The sequence below is a fragment of the Gorilla gorilla genome, chromosome 13 (assembly GCF_029281585.2).
Source record: "Gorilla gorilla gorilla isolate KB3781 chromosome 13, NHGRI_mGorGor1-v2.1_pri, whole genome shotgun sequence".
Taxonomy (NCBI): Eukaryota; Metazoa; Chordata; class Mammalia; order Primates; family Hominidae; genus Gorilla; species Gorilla gorilla.
The window spans coordinates 40,645,438-40,667,151 of NC_073237.2; the positions used below are offsets into that span (position 1 = coordinate 40,645,438).

The 21,714-nt window shown below is 39.3% G+C and overlaps 1 protein-coding gene across 17 annotated transcripts in view; it reads left to right on the top strand.

Annotated features, from left to right (window-relative positions):
* The window catches only part of ELAVL2 (ELAV like RNA binding protein 2), a 161,085-nt gene that overhangs the window by 64,258 nt on the left and 75,113 nt on the right, over nt 1–21,714 (top strand). The gene's annotated exons all lie outside the window — the stretch shown is intronic.

Below are 21,714 nucleotides of genomic sequence, written 5' to 3' on the forward strand. Positions count from 1 at the left end.
TTTCCTGCTTATATACTTTTTGAACACTAATGTCTTCGTTTTCTGTCTTAACAGGCTCCTGGTCCTATCTGTACCTTGAAGTTTAATATTTTCCTCCAAGCTTCTTATAGCTTCAGGGTAACTTTCTGAGTGATACAGTCTATCTCCAGTAATAAAGGGCAGATCAACACCAGTTGAAAGGGATAACTGTCTTTCTATTTTTAATAGGTACATTTTTATTGAGCTGCATTTTTTTTTTAAAGTGTGAAAGAGACTCTCACCCTCAAGTTTCATTGTTATTCTTCTGATATGTCAGTAATCACCTTTGGGTTGTCGTCATTTCAGTAGCTCAGGGTCAATATATATTGCTAAGTCATTCATGTCCTGTAAATTTCAGTATGAAATAAGCATTTACTGGTTCCTTGCCTGAATAGTCTGAGCCTATATAGTTTATCTCAATATAAATGAGATCTTTGTTGCTTACATCATTTTGATGAAATTAGGTATTACGGTTATAATTTTTTTAAAGTTCTCCTTGACTTTCCTGGTATGTTAAACAGCTTTTCTATGTTACTTTTTAAAAAATAGTGCACACGATGTGGGCTTTCACAGCAATTCTTCTGGAAGGTGACTTTTCTTCATTGTTAACAGAGATAAATACTCTGCATTTATCACAAATGTTTCAAATGTCCTTGGATAGACTTAGAAATCTCTCAAGTTCAGCTAGCTTGAGACAGAGTACAAAATAGAATGTAGCATCAGTGAAGACCAGTCAGGCTGTTCTTGCAGTAGATCACTATTCCAGGTGACCTCATAGTGACCTTCAAGTACCGAAAAGTCTGGGATTCTTACTTATTTTACAATCTATTCTTTGGGAATGTAAATTCAGTGAAAAAGTTGAGATACTTTATTTTTGAGTGGGACCCAGTGTCTCTTCCTCTATCAGACCGATCAACTACTTTTCCCATTGTGTGCCCTCTCCAGTTTTGATCTGTTATTCTGCTCAGACTGGAGCTGGTCATATGCTTCGGAAATACCTGTTTACAGGTTGATGCAGACCTGGAGCAGCTGCTCATTGGCAGAAAAGGTCTAGATTTCTATGTCGTGACTGATTCGTACTCATACTGGGAGTTTTGGGTTAACAGACGTGAGACAATGAGGATTGAGCTATAGTGGCTTCAATTTGAAGGGGATTTTTTTCCTCCCTTGTTATTTTTGTTTTCACACTATCCTTAAAGTAATGCAAAATTTGGGAGATATCTGATTAAAAATGTTTCATTTTGCCTATATTTGACTTGTAGGTGCAGCTGTGATAACTAAAAGATCCTAAGTCCTTTTTTGTCCTCCAGGACACTAAATTAAATTCATCAAAATTCTCATTTTATAATATGCTTTGGTCTATGTGTGGGCTCTTACTTGGCTGCTGAAGAACATTCAATTGTGTGAACTTGTATGACTTTATCTTCATATCTTTCTTGTTCATCTTCCTTGATAAACACTTTGTTTTCATTTCTTGTGCTTTGATGAACAGTGCTGCTGTGAACTCTGGGAGTGGCTCCCTCTACTGCCTCAACCCTCGTTGTGACAGTTGTTCCTTGATATATGTACTTCTCAGGGAAGTACAATAAGAAGTAAAACTGTACATTGTGGGAGGGGAATAATAGGTTTGTCAACTCTATTTTGCCAAGGAAAGGCATTTAAGACCATCTGACACATTATCTATTATCACTGTCGTTTCCTGGTTTGCTTAGATGCCCCAAAGTAGGATGCACGTAACTTCACAAGAGAAATTGAATATATTTCACTTTACAAAAAACTCATTACATTTCTTATTTTGCCTGGAACCAAATAAGATTTTTCCCACAATGTCTAGTGAAGTGCTTGGCATTTAGGCCCAAGTCTACTTATTTTTCCCTACGGATATTAAGTGTTTCTTGTACATGATCAATTTACTGAATTCTGACATTCCAAATAAATTCTGATTAAAAAGTTAATTGGCAGTGTGATGTAATGGTAGTTACAGGTTGTGCCCCACCTCTGCACCTACCTAGTTCAGAAACACTGAGCCAGCCTCTGGGTTTCATTTCCTTCATTTGATAAAAAGGAATGGTTGAGGATAGATGGGTTTCAAGATCTCTGTAGCTTAAGTTTTATCCATAATTGTAAAACTCTGCCTGCTGGGTTCCACATATTGCATGTAATTGCATCCCTAGGATGACATTCCTCAGGGTACAAATTATGTCTTATTCACCAGTCCCACTGCCCCCAACACTACCTAGTATGTGTGTGGCACCGTCCTTTACCTTCCAAAGACCAAGTATTACATATATGTAGTCATGTTTATCTTTAGATCTCAGCTTAAATGTCACTTAACCTGCAGAAGTCTTTTCTTCTGATCACTGTCCCAGTTTTATTCCCACAGCATCCTTTTTTCCTTCATGGCATGAACTGCAATCCTCAACATTAGCTTTATTCTTTGGCTTGTTTAATATGTCTCTCCCACTAAGTTCCCTTAGTACCTGTCTTGTTTATGCTATAGTCTCTGTGCCCAGCGTTTTTGTTTTTGTTTTTTGAGACAGAGTCTTGCTCTGTGGCCCCAGGCTGGAGTGCCGTGGCGCAATCTCGGCTCACTGCAACCTCCGCCTCCCAGGTTCACGCCATTCTCCTGTCTCAGCCTCCTGAGTAGCTGGGATTACAGGCGCCCGCGACCACGCCCGGCTAATTTTTTTGTATTTTTTTTAGTAGAGACGGGGTTTCACCGTGTTAGCCAGGATGGTCTCGCTCTCCTGACCTCGTGATCCGCCCGCCTCAGCCTCCCAAAGTGCTGGGAGCCCAAGGTGTGAGCCACCGCGCCCGGCCTATGCCCAGCATTTTAAAAATGATTGCAACTGTGTGTACTTTGCCCTCCATTTGAACCTATGACAACAGAGAGCCTAGTGCACATGCCTTTTCTCTGTTCTGAGCCTGATTTTTTTTTTCATCTGTCATCCAGATACAATCTCTCCTTCTCACACTTACCAGATTGTGTCCTGTGTTGTGGTTCTGCATGTGTTCCCTTCGTTGCTTAGACAGTAAGTGGGAACTCCTTATCTGAGTCATCTTGGATATCCAGCACAGTGCCCTGCACATAGGATTTGTATGTTAGAATGAATGCAGATGTCTGTCCTTCAAATTTGTTGATATTTGAGGCATATCTATTTTCTTCTATGTCCTTTTAGCAGTGACTAAAGCCTTATTTGAAAGCTCCATCTCCAAGAATTCCTGATGCCTTTATTCAATAATTATCTCGTTGTTTTCAGGTTAGTGCATGGCCACTTTGTAGTTGTGCAGAATTGTACCAGTTTTTCATGCTCTCTGAAGTTACATGTTTTTCTTCAGTTTAACTTTTGGTTTTGCTTGGAGTTACTCCATTTAAGTGGCTTCAGACTGTGAGCTGAGTGAGATCTTGCTGTCTTCCAGTCTTGGCACCTTGAATATTTCCTTTTGTTTACAAGCTAGTTTCTCTTTGGCTGTTTTTAATTTGGAGGACTAAAGTGTAACAAATGAGGTAAGGATAATTCTGCTTATTAATGTCTTATCTGGAAGTATGATGACTTCACGCCTCCGGAGAGTAGAGTTTGGCTACCTTTCACAGGTATTGGAGTAAATTCCAGGTATACTTACTGCCCTTTTGAGATAAGAGTTTGTTGGATGCATAGAAAATGAAGTGGGCTCTCACTCTAGCCAAATATTTACCAGTTAGTATCTTGGGATATCTGCAGACTCAGCTGAGCTCTCAAATGGGAGAGGGGATGAAGGCACAATGAGCAACTGAGATGGGAAGCTGGGATTGGAAAGAGAAGGGCCTATCAAAGAAATTTGTCCTCCTTCCTGGTTTCACTTCAGCTCACTTCTTGTGCCCCGGGGTCTCCATCCTTAGCTATGCTTCCACATCGGGCCCAAGTCTGTTTACCAAACCTTGGTGGTCAAGCAGGCTGGTAAATAGTTTATTAATAAATTCAGGTAGAATCGCCTCATTGGCAGAATATACCAAGAAGTATTTGAGCATATAAAGTGGTTTTCTTGGTATGGGATGGAACATACGCTAATTGTCTTCAGGCTTAATCTTAGTTCATGGTTGCAGCTCTTTAAAATGGCTTAAGCTCTTGCATGGTTTTTTTGTTTTGGTTTGGTTTCTTTTCGTTTGTTTGTTTGTTTTTTGGAGACAGTCTTGCTCTGCCACCCAGTCTGGAGTGTGGTGGCAGGATCTTGGCTCATTGCAACCTCTGCCTCCCAGATTCAAGTGATTCTCCTGCCTCAGCCTCCTGAGTAGCTGGGATTACAGGTGTGCACTACCACACGCCTGTAATTTTTTTTTTTTTTGTATTTTTAATTTTTGTATTTTTAGTAGAGCTGGGGTTTCACCATGTTGGCCAGGCTGGTCTTGCATGTTTTTGAGAATGCTAAGACTCTGCGTTAAGCACTATGCTAGCCTCTGAGCAAATGCTTACCATGTACTTTGATTTTGAATTTTTCAGGAATAGCTATAGCGTGTGATTCTTAAATTGCCAACTAAAACATCACCGTCTGCTGTTCAGTAATAAAGTGTTTTGACTTGGTTATCTGCTTGGACATTTTCATGTTAAAGAAACTTCTTGGTCGGGCATGGTGGCTCACGCCTGTAATTCTAGCACTTTGAGAGGCTGAGGTGGGAGGATCCTTTGAACCTAGGAGTTTGAGACCAGCCTGAGCAACATGGCAAGACCTCGTCTCCACAAAAGATTTAAAAAAATTAGCCAGGCGCGGTGGCTCACGCCTGTAATCCCAGCACTTTGGGAGGCCGAGGCGGGCGGATCACGAGGTCAGGAGATCGAGACCATCCTGACTAACACGCTGAAACCCCGTCTCTACTAAAAATACAAAAAATTAGCCGGGCGTGGTGGCGGTTGCCTGAAGTCCCAGCTACTCAGGAGGCTGAGGCAGGAGAATGGTGTGAACCCGGGAGGCAGAGTTTGCGGTGAGCAGAGAATCCCGCCACTCCAGCCTGGGTTGCAGAGCAAGACTCCATCTCAAAAAACAAACAAAAAAAGATTTAAAAAATTAGCGGGGTGTGGTGGTGTGTACCTGTGGTCCCAGCTACTCAAGAGGCTGAGGTAGGAGGATCCCTTGAGCCCAGGAGGCTGCAGTGAGCTGTGATCACACCACTGTACTCCAGCCTGGTTGGTGACCGAATTAGAACCTATCTTCAAAAAAAAAAAAAAGGAAAGAAAAAAAAGAAACTTTTCTTAAATACGCTATTCTGCTGCTGTATGTTTTGGTGGCTTAAATATTTGGTACTTGGAACGTAGTATATTGTAGAGTTCCTGATCTGTTTGGTGAAAAGATGACCTTTTGAGGGAAAGAAGAAAGCAAAGCCTGGAGTGTGTGTGTTTATGTGTATCTTTGACCATTAATTTGAATTTCTCAGGTTGCAGTGATAATGGCAGTTTGACCTTACCATAAATTAGAGATGTGTTTTTAGGAGAGCATGAAAGCAGAAAACAATTCTCAAGAAGGTTAGTGCCTTGAGAACAATACCCTACTTTGTATAGTGCCTGAAATTTTTTATAAGCCATTCTTTTATCTGTAATTTGTCATAACTTATTTCTTTTAATAACCCTGTTCGCTAGCAGAGTGAGAAAAATCTGTTCTTAATAGATGAGGGAAGTTATGAACATAAAAAACTTGTTGAGGGTCACAGAACCATTCAGAAATAGATTTAGGACCAGCAGTGATTGTCTTTGGACTTTATGTAGGCTTTTACCTTCATTCTAGTCTTTTTTTCCATATCCTTGTTAGTTTGTTAGCCTGGGACTTGGGAATGAGATAATTGCTTCTCTGAGGCCACTCCTAACCCTGACTGTTTTATGTGAAAGCTTAAATTTGCTCCAAATTTCCTGAATGCTACATAGTGTTGTGACTTGCCCTTTTTTGGCCTTAATTTACCTGGCCATGTCTTAACTCTCCTGAAGAGCTGAACTAAAATCTTCATTTTGATATAAATGGATGCCTTAGGTTCTGATGTTTTAGTTATGGAAAATAGTGCTTATGTTTTGGGTGCTGCTGTGTATTACACATGATCATTTGATTTGAGTTTAGACCAAATACTCTTATTTCTGTAACCTTGACCATTAATGAAGAATATAAGAAGAATGTTGGTGTAAGCCAACATAGTTATGGATGCAAGCTAAGAGGTGTGTTTAAGTTTTACCAAGGTCACAGGAAATTGACCACAAATTTTCTAAGAAAATAATTATAAAAAGACTCATAGGATTCAATATTATAAACTTTCAACAAATTGAAAATATGCTTAAAAAGCCATTTTCCAAGTTTATTAAGTTGGAAATTTATCTTAAGAGTTAATAATAATTGAATGTCCAGGGGGAACCCTAAACACTTTTTAGTGTTTATATTTAAATAAATGTGAGAGCTTCACATTCTGTTTAGAAAATTCTCTGTTGTTAGACTGCTTTCTTATTTTTGAATCTCATGCACGAGATTAGGAAACAAGTGTAAAATGATTATTATAATTTACTATTAATACCAATTGTTGATCTGTTCTCAGTTCAAAATGTTTTATAATACAGTCCTGGAAGAGAGAATCAACCTAAGTTATGTGTGAGGTTTTGTAGAATAGATGATATTCTCTGCAGATTTAGGAACCCATACTTTACCTTACAATAGAGATTGGACTTGGAAGTTCATGAAGTTTTTTTTTTTTTGTTTGTTTGTTTGTTTGTTTGTTTTTAAGGAACATTATCACCGATTCTGGGAAAAAAGAAGAAAAAGCCAATAGCATTAACATAATACTCTGCAACCTTAAAGGTTTGCAGTTGATAAGGAATAATTTAATGTGTCCTATAAAACCCACAATTTTGGAATTGCTCCAGCTTTTTATTTTTAGCTGTGGCTTTTAGTTAATGAGAAGAGGTGAAAAGTATAGTTTCTCCTGGTCTCTGCTTGAAATCACAGAAACTTTCCACACTGTGAAAGCTCAGGGGATTTTGGGAGATCATCCTTATGAATTGGGTGGTGGTGTCTCCTCCTCTTTGTTCAGGCCTCTTTTTCTAGAGAATAGCAAAGAATGGTGAGTTGATTACCTTCAGATTTTAACCAAACTGTAATTGCTCTGATATTGTCAAATGCACCTAGGGACAGTGTTGCAGTATTTTGAAAACTTACACAGGAAACAAAATAGCAGCTTTGGAGGCAGGGAAGAATGCATTAGTTTCTGAGTCTAAGGAAGCCAGAAGGAAGCCCGCCCACCCACTCTCTAGCTTTCATATTCCCTCAGCCACCTCCCAGATCTTCCATTGCTGTGCTATAAATAGCCAGTGTTTAGGCAGGGCGTTGCTTTCTTCCCTTGCCTTTAAAGACTTTCTGCAGGCCCTGGAATTGCCTTTGTTCCTCTGTCTGCCCACTTTGCCAGTGTGAAGCAGGTTTTCATGGGATTCTACTGGGGTAAACCAAAAGCAGCAGAAAAAGTGTGAAGTAAGACCTCTTATTTACCCTTCAGTTCCTTCCCCACTTACCTCCTGTTTTACCTCCAAAATACAATTTGTGGTTTGTCATGAGACAGTTTTTAGAGCGTTAACCTGGAAATTTAATGTTAATTCAAGGGCTTCTGGTGTAGTGCCAGGTGATTTTTATCTTTTTTGTGTGCTGCCCTACTCACTGCCTCATCCTGGGGATAAAGCACTTCATGGGCCCCTCCTCTTCTTTCTCATAGCAAAATATTTGATTAGGTTTGAATTAACTGTCTCAAACTCAGCCCCCAGAAGGGACAGGATATACCTAATTCTTTGTGGACAGGATGACTTTCTAATCCAAATCCATAGTAGTATAAACAGTCCAAAATGAGTTAGAGTGCTTTGAATGTCTGTGGCAGTCATATTAGGATGTTTAGTGACACAGACTTGATGCTTTTTTGCCTCATTTTTTGTTATGCATATTCATTAGAATATTTTCACAGATGATTAGGTCTACAATTAAAGATCCTCACTTTAGATGACCTTGGAAAACCCCCTCCCTCCCCCAGTACTCTGACATTCTGAACCTCTCCATCATGGTAGAAAAGCATATACTCTTTAGTACGTTTGACATTTAGGCTATGATACTCTTTTACTTAAAATCCAGCCCTTGCAGGGGCCGGAACATTAAGGCTGTGTTGGGAGAGCTGGAAAGAAGGCACCCCATTTATAGGGCAACCTGCTGGCTAGTAGCTCTGGGAATATGGACTCTTGCCAAACTTTATTAAGCAAAATCAGAAATACAGTTTTATGAATGTGAAATTGTTACATTGGTGAAATTTTAAATGTTGAACACTACTGTTTTTGTTTTTTGTTTTGTTTTGTTTTGTTTTAAGGACGTTGGAGAAACCACATAACATGTTTTGAGGCTAAATCTACCCTCTAGCTGCCAGTCCGAACTTTGGCCTGGAGGTTGAGGAGAGTTACAGATCTGCTTGTTTTTGTCTATCCCTTGCCACTTTTCCTTTGTCCTTCTTTTCAACCTCGCACGTGATTTATTTAAGCAGAGTCCGTTGTTGGCTTTTTATTTTTTGTTTTTACAAGCTGGCCCTCGGATTCTGCCATTTATTTGAATGCTTAATACTTTAAGTAGACTTTTGACTCCCATCCCCTCAATGTTTTCTTCCTGCTGGTCATAGCCACTCTGGGGGGTTTTGTTCACCATGCCCTTAGGTATATGATGTACTTTGTATCAGGAAGAATGTTCAGAGTGGCCACCTGGCTGCTGCTGTTTATGTTGGCCATGTTTATTAGAATAGGTCTTAGTTAATGTGTAGTCAACCTTGGTGGATAAAAAAGATTCACTTGTTTCCATTTTGGTAATTTGTAATGTAGGAGGCCAGCTGTCTTTATTCTTGGCAAGTAAAAGTATGGGTCATTTTCCAGTTAGAGCAAGAAGTTACTTAAGAGAAATAACTGCTGTCTTGGTAGCCAGCGATGCAGAGCAATTGTTCTTTCTTAATTGATGGCAGGCAAATTTGGTCTAATTACTGTTCCAATGCAGTGGAAGTTTTCTTCAGTTTTAATTTACCGTTCTTGCTTCTACCTCATGATACCCCCCCTTTCCCACTTTTGCTCTTTAGAAATGGAGAATAAAGAATAGTGTCCTGATGACTCAACTCAATTCCAAGGCCTGCAGTCTCCAGATCTTTGTTGTGAATCCTGGGTTTTAGCCTGACAAAGGATGGATGTAAAAAGCATGCTTGGGTGGGGCAGAAGGGTATAGAAAGGGCACGTTTCTAAACCATCTATTTCCCTTATAGTGATTCTCAACTAGAGACTGGCACTCAGAATCGTCAAGGAACTCTTTAAAATAGTCTAAGATAGAGTGATAGAGTGGCGTTTGAGTAGATCTACACTCTTCACAGAAGAATTGAAAAATTTGGGTTCAGGGTCATGGTTCCCTTTAGAAGAGTGGTTTAAGGATCTTTTTGTTCATACCCATCTCAGATTAAAGTAGTGGATGATAGCGAGAATTTCTTTTTAGCTCGATCTGAAAGAGATTGCAGTCCTAACTGCTGTAGACTATATTGCCTGGTACTTAGTAGGTACTTCCTGAAAGTTTTATCAACAGTTAAAGACTATTTACTGCTAAGCAATTTACATGTTAAATCTACTCTACTGAGAGTTCTTTTTAAAGAAACTTGTACTTTACATAGGATGAAGTTGTAACAGGAAATGGGTACCCGGAAACTCTCTGAGCAATTCTAAATCCGGAAAACTTCAGCCTGCTCTTCTTTATAATTTAAAATTTTCTTAGTGAGGCAGAAGTCCACTTTAATGTTCAGTATCAATGCTGTGCACAGTCTCCTATTGTTTAGCACTTTAAACACTGGGAAGCAAAATGCCTCATTTCTTCTCAAATACGTGTCCACACTCAAATATTGAAGTTAGAAGTGGTAGTTTCCATAGCAGCAGTGATTTTGCCATCTTTTTTTTTTTTTTTTTTTTTTTTTGATAGCAAACTATTTAGCATAGGTCAGGTAGAGAAGGGATTATTTCTGGCTGTGGGTTCTTAAAGGTTTCCTTGTGTGTGTTTGACTTCTTTGGACACCTTCTTAGGACACAGGTGTGTTTTGGAGAAGTTCCGTGAGGGGTGGAATGAGTGGGGTTTTGTACATCTTTGTTTTCCCAGCATCTGAGCACAGCGCTTGGTACATGCAGTAGATCAGAAATGTTGCTTTTCTAGCCTTGGGGAGTTTCTTTACTCCTCTTTTTGGTATTCTACACACCAGACCTTGGCTGTGTTGGGGAGAGAGTATAAACTTCAGGTTTCCTCTTGATTTTACACATTGGTGATGAGATTGGCTTATTTTAAACTGTGAGGTGGTGACAATGGAACACACCTGTCCCTGGTTCCTCCCTGAGGTTTATATTGTTTTAACAAAGGCTTGTAGCTAGGAATTAAAAAATGCTGATTCCACTTGAAGTTTGAGCTTACAATATGGAATTAGTAGCTATATGTGGAAAGAGATGTGTGTGTTAGTGGTAGGACTTGACAGGCTACTTTCCCCTTTTTCCCCCTTGACAGTCTACCTTCCTCTTTATAAACAACCTGAGATGACTTTGGCTGGCTCCTCCAGCTATACAGGGTTGCAGTGGAAATTTTTCCCACTTGGCAGGGAACATAAAACCACATGGATAAGTAAGGGGGTTGTTTTTTACTTGCCACCTTGAATCACAGTTCATGGCATTCATTCTCTTCATCGATCTGTCTTGATATTTTTTACTGGGGAGATAAAGGTAAGTCAGGCATATAGGAGCACACAGAGTTATCTGGTCCAACTGAGTGGTTTACAGAAGGCTTCCTGGAGGTGTTGTCTGCTCTCTTCCAGTGCTGAGGATGTTTCCATGAGGCAGGAGAAGAAAGGTAGGCTGTTGCAGGTGGAGAAAACAGGTTGGGTGACACTGGAAAGCACTGGGAGTGGGAAGAACTACTGGGAGCTTGTTAGAGCTTGTGTATATGATGGGGGGGGGGTGCTGGGCATGTGGATGAAGAGGTAGGAGCTGGGTCAAGTCAGCTGCCTCACTAGGGAGCTGAGATGTTACTTCATAGGCAACATGGAGTGAGCAGAGCTTTAAAAGAGATAGTAGTGGAGTGCTGACCATTATTTTAGTTAGATCCCCACAGCTGTGGAATGGAGGAAGGATTGGAGAAAGGGGCAAGCCTGGAAATAGAGAGATCAGCTAGGAAGCTCTAGATGGGGTCTCAGCACTGATTTCAAATTCCAGTTTCTCACTTAATACTTGTGTGAACTCTTGAAGTTTTGAAATTCTCATTTGTAAATTGAAGAGAATGTAATATAGCTTATAGTGCATAAGATTTGTTTTGGAGACACGGTCTTGCTCTGCCACCGAAGCTGGAGTGCAGTGGTGTTAATCATGGCTCACTGCCGCTTTGGCCTCCAGGGCTCAAGCAGTCCTCCCACCTCAGCCTCTGGAGTACCTGGAACTACAGGCACATGCCACCATGCCCAGCTAATTTTCATATTTTTTGTAGACATGGGGTTTATCCATGTTGCCCAGGCTGGTCTCATACTGCTGGGCTCAAGTGATTCTCCCACCTCCAGCCTTCCAAAGTGTTGGAATTACAAGCATGAGTCACCTTGCCCGCTCCACAAGAGGATTAAATAAGATTTTGTTTGTAAAATATCTAGCTTGAGACTGGCATGGAAAGAGGAATCAATAATTGCTAGTTTCTTTCCCTTGCCATTTATTTTTACTTTTAGTTGTAGGATTCGTTGGATTCTGCAGAAGGCAGCGAGATCATCTGAACTTCTTTACTGTAGCAAAAGATACTCGGAAAGTTCCTTTTCTATTTTTCTTGTAATTAAATGTGATTTTAAAGCCACAGTTTAACTTCAGGTCATTTTTGAAGATGATGATAGGAGAAAGATGATAGGAGAGTGTATGGTTTTGTATGAATGTAGATACATGGGTCATTTGCCTGATCCATTAATTGTGGAAACTTGATCCCATGTGATCTCATAATGTACATATTATTAATCTAGATTCTAGGGTATAATCGTGGATTAGATTTCTACACTCTTGTTTTCTCTGTATTGTAAATCTGAATATAAGTACAAGATGTCTGGATCATCTTTGGAGTTCTTAGCAAGAATAAGGAGGTAGCAATTTCTAATCTTATTAAAATTCCAAGAGCCTGAGCATAAGCAGGCTCAAAGAGGATGGGAGATGTGTATTTTTATGGGGAGTTGGGGAGGGGGTCACACACTTTTAAAAATAAGGTAAATTAAAATAGGCAAGGCTGTAATTCTAATGTGAAGTACTTGGGCTGTTAGTACTCTGTATATTTAAACATAGTCTTTGGAGGTCTGGGGTTAAAAATTGCAGCATTGCAAGTAAAAATTTTTAACTTCCTTAGTCACCGTTTGTGACTGTGCTAAATGTAGTTTAACATAGCATCTGCTTCAGCAGTCCAGGACAGGAATTAACAGTCATGATTAGGAAAAGTCTGCATACTGTACTTTCTGTCCACAGTCTTTCCTTTCCATGTTAAAAGGCTCCCAACACGACTCTGCAGCCTTGCTGTCCATTTAGATGTGGGGGGAGGAAAAACTGACAGGCTTAATCCAAAAGACAGATAAGCAAATTTTCTTTCTTTCTTTCTTTCTTTCTTTCTTTTTTTTTTTTTTTTGAGATGGAGTCTCTCGCACTTTTGCCCAGGCTGGGGTGCAGTGGTGCGATCTAGACTCACTGCAAGCTCTGCCTCCTAGGTTCATGCCATTGTCCTGCCTCAGCCTCCCGTGTAGCTGGGACTACAGGCGCCCGCCACCAAGTCCGGCTAATTTTTTGTATTTTTAATAGAGATGGGGTTTCACCATGTTAGCCAGGATGGTCTCGATATCCTGACCTCGTGATCTGCCCGCCTCGGCCTCCCAAAGTGCAGGGATTACAAGCGTGAGCCACTGCGCCAGGCCCAGATAAGCAAATTTTCTATGCTAACATTTTAAGAGACATCTTCTTTTGTCCAGCAATAATGATAATACCCTCTGTTCACTTGGCACCTTAGAGTTTGTAAAGTGCTTTGACATTATCAGACAAAATATGTGTATGTAATTAAAGCTTTTAAAGAGAACAGACACCTTTACCTACTCTTTTCCTTCCTAGAGTGGAAATAATTCAAAGGCTAATGCTTTTGTGGTTTGAGTCTTAAGAATAATTTCCTGTTAAAATGTAGCCTGTAATTGCGTATGTGCTCCCTTCTCCTCTTCAGCCTGTGGGGGATAGATGTTTCTCATCAACACTTGGGAATATGTGTGTATGATGTGTATACAGGTTATACATATACATATATGCTCATACACTTGCTTCATTTTTCATCTATAACATGAGGGTACTTGCCCCACCTACTTTTTGAGATCCTTAAGCGTTTGTTTCAAATGTGCTTTACTTGAATGATACTAAGACAACTTGCAAAGCGGGAAGTCTGACAAAAGTAGGAGTAAGAGGAAGCTCTATGCTGGGTGAGATGGTGAGAGGTCATCAATCTAAGCATATTGACCCCTTTCTCTGTTAGGGGGTTGTTTGAAATTGGGTGTATGTGCCTGATGTGGATATAAGTGGATAAGGTCTGAGGCTAAGAAGGGCCTTACCTGTTCTATAGTGTCTAGCATTAACTTTTTTGAAAAACATTATTAACTCTTATATACATTCTTATGTAGCAGATTAACAAGACATTTCCTTGAGATACTTCTCTCCCTTAGCAACCCTTTCCTCACTTTGGAATCACTGAATAAAAATAACACTTGCATTGAATGTAAATTCTCCCCCTCCCCCACTTTTTTTTTCTTGAAATGTAATAAATAACCAGGAACTTAATTACCATAAAAAGTCACAGATGTACCTAGGTGTGTTTTGTTCTAGCTGGGATGTCGGTTTTTAAAGAAAGCTGTCTTTGGGGGAGCAAGAGGCAGAGGTGGACCAAAGGAAATAAAAGTTACTATCTTAGGGTGTGAATCTTGTTTTTTTAAGATGCCTCAAATTTCCATAGTAAATCAATCATAGTTGTGTCTCTAAATCACAAGTATACATGTCTTGGGAATCTCAGGACGTTACACATCAACAGAAAAGAAAAACACATTTCATAGGTGAATACCAGTAATTGAGATGATCCACAGTTCAGAGCAGAAGGAAGCTGTCTGTATTGATCAAGGTTTTTAGATTCCTTGTTTTGCTCTCCACAATACATCAATGAATTATAAGATATTTATGTGCCCTGGGATGGCATCCCTTTATTTTCAGTTTCTCTGAAGTTCTATAGAAATATTTGTAGCCTCCTAACATTACTAAGGAAATAAATCTTGTTGGTTGACATTTTAGATGCCTTTTTTTTTTTTTTTTTTTTTTTTCGGTGTAAGCTGCTTGAGGTTAAACAGTGTAGCATTTGGTTTTCTATCTCTAAGTCCTGCTAAATAACAGTGAAAAATAAAATGTTAACCTCACTGGCCAGGAGGAGTGTTGTGGCCTTTATAACATTTGTGAGTTAAAAAACATTATTTCTGTCCATAAACCTTCCTTGTCGTTTATTTTCCCTTTAAGATTAGTCATTCTTTCTGCTTTGGAGTTTGTACATGACAGAGTATTTTAGTGTCTGTATCCAACAGAGGAGCTATGTTTTTAACCTACCTAATGAAAATACTCAACTACTGGGATTAATTTGAGGATTTCTAATCAGCCTTTCACAATTTGTACTACCCTGAGGGGGTTCCTGATAGCTGTGACTTTTGTAGAAGAATGTGAAGTTAATCCAATTTCTGTGTTGATTACTACGTTAACTGTCTTAATTTAGCAATTCAGATTAATCTGCCTATACCGAACAAAACCTCTGCCACAAAACTGAGGGAGTAGTTGATTTTATTCTTATTGTACTCATATCCCTTTTTAGATTCTTTTGCCACATAATGGCATGGAAATTAATTGGGTCCACTTAGGTTGGAATGAAAGAATGGGGTTGGAATGATTCATCACCAGAAGGTAATGATTTAGTGTATTCCAGCCTATAACCAAGACTGAGTTAACTCATGGCTTAACCTTCACTATTGTAGAGATATATAAATGACCCTGTTGAAAAATACAGATTTTAAAGTTTACTCGCATTTTACAAAATGTGACTTAATCTCATCTTCATCTACTTTGTTTTTAAACTTTTGGGGAGAGCTTTGAGATATTTTACTTTGAATTCTGAAAGTTTTAAGGGGGCTCACATAGATTACAAATCAATTTTCTGATATACTATGTTTAGTAGTAGTTGCATGTTTTAAGCTACTGATTTGTGATTTTATATTTGCTCCTAAATGAATCAGTTGATTCTTTAAGAAGCTAGCAATGGATTCATTTAGTAGCAAATATAAAGTGAATAGTGAATATCCAACCGTAAAGTGAATAACTCTTGATTTAATATTTATAAACTCAAAATTTTTGTATGTTGGGTTTCCTATATATATCTGTATATAGATATATATATATATATATCCTTATTTTCTTTTTCTTTTAAGGCACAACTGTCCATAAAATCTCTTCCTTTGCTTATTCATCTTGTGTTCTTAGTGTCCAGAGCATAGTAAACGTTTTGGTGGTTTGTAGGAATGTGAGCAGTTAGTATCTAAACCAGTTTTTTGACAATGGATTTCAACAGTGTACTGATGTAATTAAAATGTAGCACCTTAATAATGTGTTTTCTTCTGGGTATATCCAGAATCTGATGACTTCTCCCCAACTTCACCCTGGTGGGAGTCACCGTCATCCTGCACCTGAATTGCTGCAGTTGCTTCTTGACTGGTCTGTTTCCAAACTCACTGAGTCTTCCTGCACACCCACACACAATTTATTTTCACAGTAGCCACATGCTACTCTTTTGCTGAAAACCTTTTATAGTTTCCTTTTTTGTTATGGTGGCCTTCAAGGCCCTATGTGTTCCGGCCTCATTACCTCTTAGACTCATCTCCTCCTACTCTCCCTGTTATCTCCTTGTCATTCTGCACAGCAGACAAGCTTTGCACTGGCAGGTCTCTGCCTAGAATCTTTTCTTCTAGATATCTCCATGGGGGCTGTCTTTACTTCCTGTTAGACCTCTAACAAATTACTTTAAATTTACTGGCTTAAAACAATACAAGATTTATTGTCTTAAAATTTCGAAGAACATCAGAAGTCCAAAGTGGTTCTCAGTGGGCTAAGATTAAAGTGTTGGCAGGGCTGCATTCCTCCCAGAGTCTTTATGGGAGATTGTTTCCTTGCCTTTTGCAGCTCCTAGAGGCTGCCTATATTCCTTGGCTGGTGGCCCCATTTAAGGCCAGCAATGTCCTTTCGATTTCTTCTCATGCTTCATCACCCTGACAGTCTCACCTTCCTCTTTCACTTATAAGGAACCTTGTAATTATGTTAGGCCCGCCTCAGTAACCAAGGATAATCTCCCTTTCTCAAGGTGAGCTGATTAGCAGCTTTAATTCTACAATCTTAATTCCCACTTGTCATGTAACATAACATATTCACACTTCTGGGAGTAGGATGTAGACATTGAGGGGAAGGGGATTTTTCTTCCTGTCACAGCAGCCAGCCCATATCTCCTTCAAACCTTGGTTCAAAGCTCACGTTTTCATTGAGGCCTGCTTGTTTAATGCTAGAAACTACCCGTCTTCATCTCCACATTTTCATCCCCCCTTATTCTTCTCTATATGTATTCCAAAGCACTCTTATTTATTGCTAATGTACTGTTTTCTTCTATGTGTTCATACTTGTATATGTTCTGCACACACCATCCACAGCAAATCAGCACTCCAAGATGCTGCTTCATTGCTGTACTTCAGGACTGTCCTGAATTTGTGGGAGCTGCATGGAGATGTTCGTTGAATGGATGAATGAACAAAACATGAAACTTAAGCAGATCTTTTTCGCCAGATCTTTACTTTCCCATTGCTCAACTGGATACCTGTAATGGACTTAGACTGAAGAGAAGGACTTGGGACCCTAAACTCATTATCTTACCTCTCTAACCTCAAAGCTTTTAAACCTGCCAGCTCTCAAACTACAAAACCTCAGAAAGACTGGCACGAAGGAGACTGTGTACTTTGTCTGTAGAAGTCATAAAGGGCCAAGAGACAGAAAAACGTTAGTGTTTGCTGCCAAAGAACATTCTCCTTATGATGCGTGCAGCTGTTCAGTGCATTGTCTCTGCAAGTTCTTGGGCCGTTGTTAGCCCCAAGGCCGAAAATGTGGGTTTGAGGAATTCGTAGAGCTAGTGAGACAGCTAACATGGTATGTGGGTGGGCTGGAGAATTGACAGGGATTCTAGATTGAAGAAATCCTTTGACATTTAAAGCTACAAACCTTTATTTTAGGAATCACAAAGCGAAGAGAGTTAAAGAAAACAAACTAATGGCTTGTTCCTGTAACTGACATTGTTAGCCTTGTGATTTTAGCACTTGGTTGACTATTCTCTTGCTTAATTAAGTGAAACCACAGACATATCCTGAAAATACCACTTAGTGATTTGAATGGGAAAGATAAAGCATTTGCTATAGGAATGGTGTGTGTCGGGCAGATGGTCCCTTTGACTGCCTACCCAGCTGTCATCTATAAGCTCATATGACTTATTTCACCAATTTTGGAGTGCTTTTGTCCCTGCTGCAAGTTCCCCAAAGGATGGTGTGGTAAAGGTTGTGATGCCTGGTTTTGTTTTTTGTTTGTTTGTTTGTGTTTTGTACGTTTGGCTCTAAAACTTTAGAGACAAATGTCTTCTGTTCGTGTGTAACTTGGCATTTAGGGAGAGGTTTGATGTGGTCACAAGGAAGGCCTTTGCACTGGGCTGATTCTGTCCTGGTGTGCTGTGTTTGAATACTCAGGGTATTCAAACCTTCTAGTTGCAAATAAGTGTAGAGACCAAGTTCACTCTATTCAGGCTGGACCTTTCCAGCCTGAGAGATATGTTTGTCTTTGCCTCTAGCCGTGATTCTTTTAAGAGACGTTATCGTTTCCATTTGCCTAAACTTTTCTAGTTAGTATCAAGATCACTGGTGATCCACGACTTAATCATGATGTGCTTCTAAATGCCTTCTTCAAGATCTGTTTAATTTTCTTGCATTTACCTTTGATTTTGCCATTTTCCTGAAGTTGGACCCAAATTCCACATGCCCATATCCATAACCCTGCAGGCCAGAGGCTTGGATTTGTCTTGTCTTCCAGGGTTTTGTAGTTAGTGTGATGGATTGTTGAAATAAAAATACACAACTTTTCACAAAGGTACATGGTTTCCTTTGTTTTACCATATAATAGGAATTTAGATTTCAGTGGATGAGGGTGGCTGATGGAGTGCGTCAAAACTTGAAAATATGCTTTCATAATTACTTCTGGTTTGAAATACTTGGTGGGATAGAAAAACAAGTTAGAGCCACTCATGATTATTTGTGTTGCCAATTTATAGTTTAAATGTATTTGTAAAAAGTAAAAAAAAAAAAAAAAAGTTACCAAGTTTGTACACATTTAGGGAGGGGATTTGCTCTTTCAGTCTCCAATTTTTAAGAAACTGTTCTTGCCCTTTGCTTTTTCAATGCTTAGTTTGTACAAACCCCTGAAATGGAGATGGGGTGGATTTGGATGGAGCCTTGAATAAGGGAGATGGGACTGCATAAACAAAGCTAGAAGAGTGAAGGTACTGGACTGTTTGAGGGACAAGGAGTAGTTCAGATCTTAGGGTGCTTGAATAAGTGGGCTGATAAAAGTAGTTGTACAGGATTTCTGTTGATACCTAGTAGTTTACACTTAATTTGATAGGCAGCAGGGAGCTGTGGGAGGGTTTAGAAAGTCTACCTGGGAACAGTGTTAAGGTAGATTAGGATGAGGAGAGAGGGACCTTTTGGAGGCTTTAATTTGCTGGCCCTGAAGAAGATGAGAGCCCAGGTCAGGATGGTGACCATGGCAATGGAGTGGCTGGAGCAACAGGAGCAGCCTCACCAGGGGTCATTGTATTGGCCCTTTCAGCAGCCCTGCTATGACTTTAACCTGCAGAAGTCTGGTCCCTAAATCAGGTGGTTTCTAGGCTATGGAACCTTTTTCCTTCCTTGCAACATTATACTGAGTGAACTTAATAACAACTCTCAGAATATAGTTAGGATATATTTATTTATTTATTTTGGAGACAGAGTCTCTCACTGTCACCCAGGATGGAGTGAAGTGGTGTGATCTCTGCTCACTGCAACCTCCCCCTCCTGGGTTCAAGCCATTCTCCTGCCTCAGCGTCCTGAGTAGCTGGGACTACAGACCACGCCCAGCTAATATTTTGTATTTTTAGTAGAGGGTGGGGTTTCACCATGTTGCCCAGGCTGGTCTTGAACTTCTGACCTCAAGTGGTCCACCCACCTCAGCCTCCCAAAGTGCTGGGATTACAGACGTGAGCCGCCGAGTCCGGCCTATTTAAGATGCTTTTGATTAACTACCTGGTTTGGTGGCTGTCTGCAAGAGGTTTGAAAATAGTGAAGAAGCTGATTACCTTAGTTTGCAGAATTTTTTAATTGTAAGATTAGAAAATATAGACTGCTTTTCTCTCATGTGACCAGGAAACTATTGGATCAGTTTGACTTCTCAAATTCTTAAGTCTTCCCAGATATGAGCTATAAAGCATTTATTTTCTGAATTCCACTATTGTGAAAACAGTAGATGTTAAAATTCATAAAGGATCATTTAAATAAAAAGTTTAGAAGTCTTTATGGCTTTTTGGAAGTACCTGTTTGTATAAAAGTAGAGACACTCTTCTATTTCCCAATAAAACCTACGCTTTCACCATAGTAACAACCATTTTACCTTGGAGCCCAGTGAAAGTTTAGAATATTCTAGATTCATCTATGCTAAAGTGCCTTTTCATAAATTATTACTTGGATAATAACAGGAGGAAAAGCAGTCTGAATTGGCACAAGTGATGTCTAAATTAAGAGGAGAATATATATTGAAACATTATTTTTTTTAAGCCTTAAAATTAATGGCTCTGTTTCACTGGAATATGGCCTTTTTTTTTCTTTCCGAAGAGTTTCAGAGCCAATGGAATCTATAAATAGTACACAGCCCAGTTGTCTGTGGTAGATTGAGTAGAGCAGAATTGCCTGTCGTTAAGTGAAGGGAAGTAGCTTTACATTTTTAGTAACTGAATTGTTGGCCAGCATAAAGGTAAGGGCCATGTGAGCAACTTATTTATAACTTCCCATAAAGGTATGTGTCTGCCTCAAGCGGAGAGACTGTCTGGGGTGCTTGAAATGTAAAAGTGCAGTAGAATCGTTTTCCATACACAGCCTTCCTATCTAGTTGGTGCAATAAAGTGATTGTTCACCTCCCTGGGGCTTTCAGAAAGAGGGGTGTCAATAGATTAGCTCATTAGTGTCCACCTCCTATGAAATAGAAGGGACTGAGGCAGTTAAATTAAAATCTGTTTTATGTAGTGAGCAATGTTTAGATTGAACTCCTGAGGGTATTCAGGACATACATTTATGCCTGCTTTACCCTGCTGGGTGTGGTCCTGCTCATGTAGTCTAACTACAGTTGGGTTCTTATGAAAAATCTTTCATGGGTGTAAAGCACTTTTTCACAGGTTCATTTAAACTATAAGTAGTTTTTTGAAAAATAACATAGGGTCAGACCAAAATCTCTTGTTACAGTGGGAGAACGGAAGAAGAGTAAAATATTTTCATGGCTTCCTGTAAAAAAGTATGTTAACCCTTTTTGATAGATGCCAGAAAGTGGAATCCATCGTTACTGGCGGCATTGCTAATATCAAGAGTAAATCACAGCCAGGATTGCCTCTCAGGATAAAATTTTTATAATTATCAATAAGTAAAAGACATTTTTGGACCTCTTCTGTTATTCACTGTCTATTTTTAGAAACTAAGTTTTCTGATTATGTTGACCATTTGAAGCATCTGCATATATGGCAAAAAAAGTAAATTTTGGCTTTTGTGCCAATATCATGGCTCTGGTATTTGGGCAAGTTTCAATAAGTGGTAAATGGCCCATTAACTATATTGGAGGCCTCATAGCAGCACTAATTTCAAATCGTGCTGGGTTTACAATTTACCTATTAAAAAATGTTCACTTGATTTCGTTCAGGGACAAAGCTGACATCCTATGCGAGCATTACTCCAAACAATCCTATTTATCGGTCCAATTATTTCAATTGAAAGATGCTGGTTTACTGCCTCTTAGTATATGTGAACAATTCTCAGTGAAACTGTTAGAAACCGTTTGACTGTAGTGGCAAAATAACCTCACAGGGTTTCAATTCACTTTTAATTTTAAGTCCCAGGATTAAGGATCATTTATAGTATAATGTAACAGTGTGGGCAAATATAGCTTCTCTTAATGTCTTTCTGATATTTTGGGGAAAGAGTGCTTTTATGCAAACCAATCACTTAGGAATTGCATGATGACTTTTTCCCACTATAAAATTTCATTCACATTTCCTCCCTTCTCCCACATCCTTAAGAGATAAGACAGCCTGCAGTATTTTGCTTTATTTTACTTTATTTTTTAAATTTTTGAGGTGTGGTTTACATTAGTTCTTCAGAATAGATGCCAAGATAACTAGTTAATACTGTTTTAAAATCAGGCTCTTAATTAAAAATGCTTATATTTGTGCAAGAAAACTACATGTTGAAATGAATTTGGAAAGATTAGATTGGAATTGCCT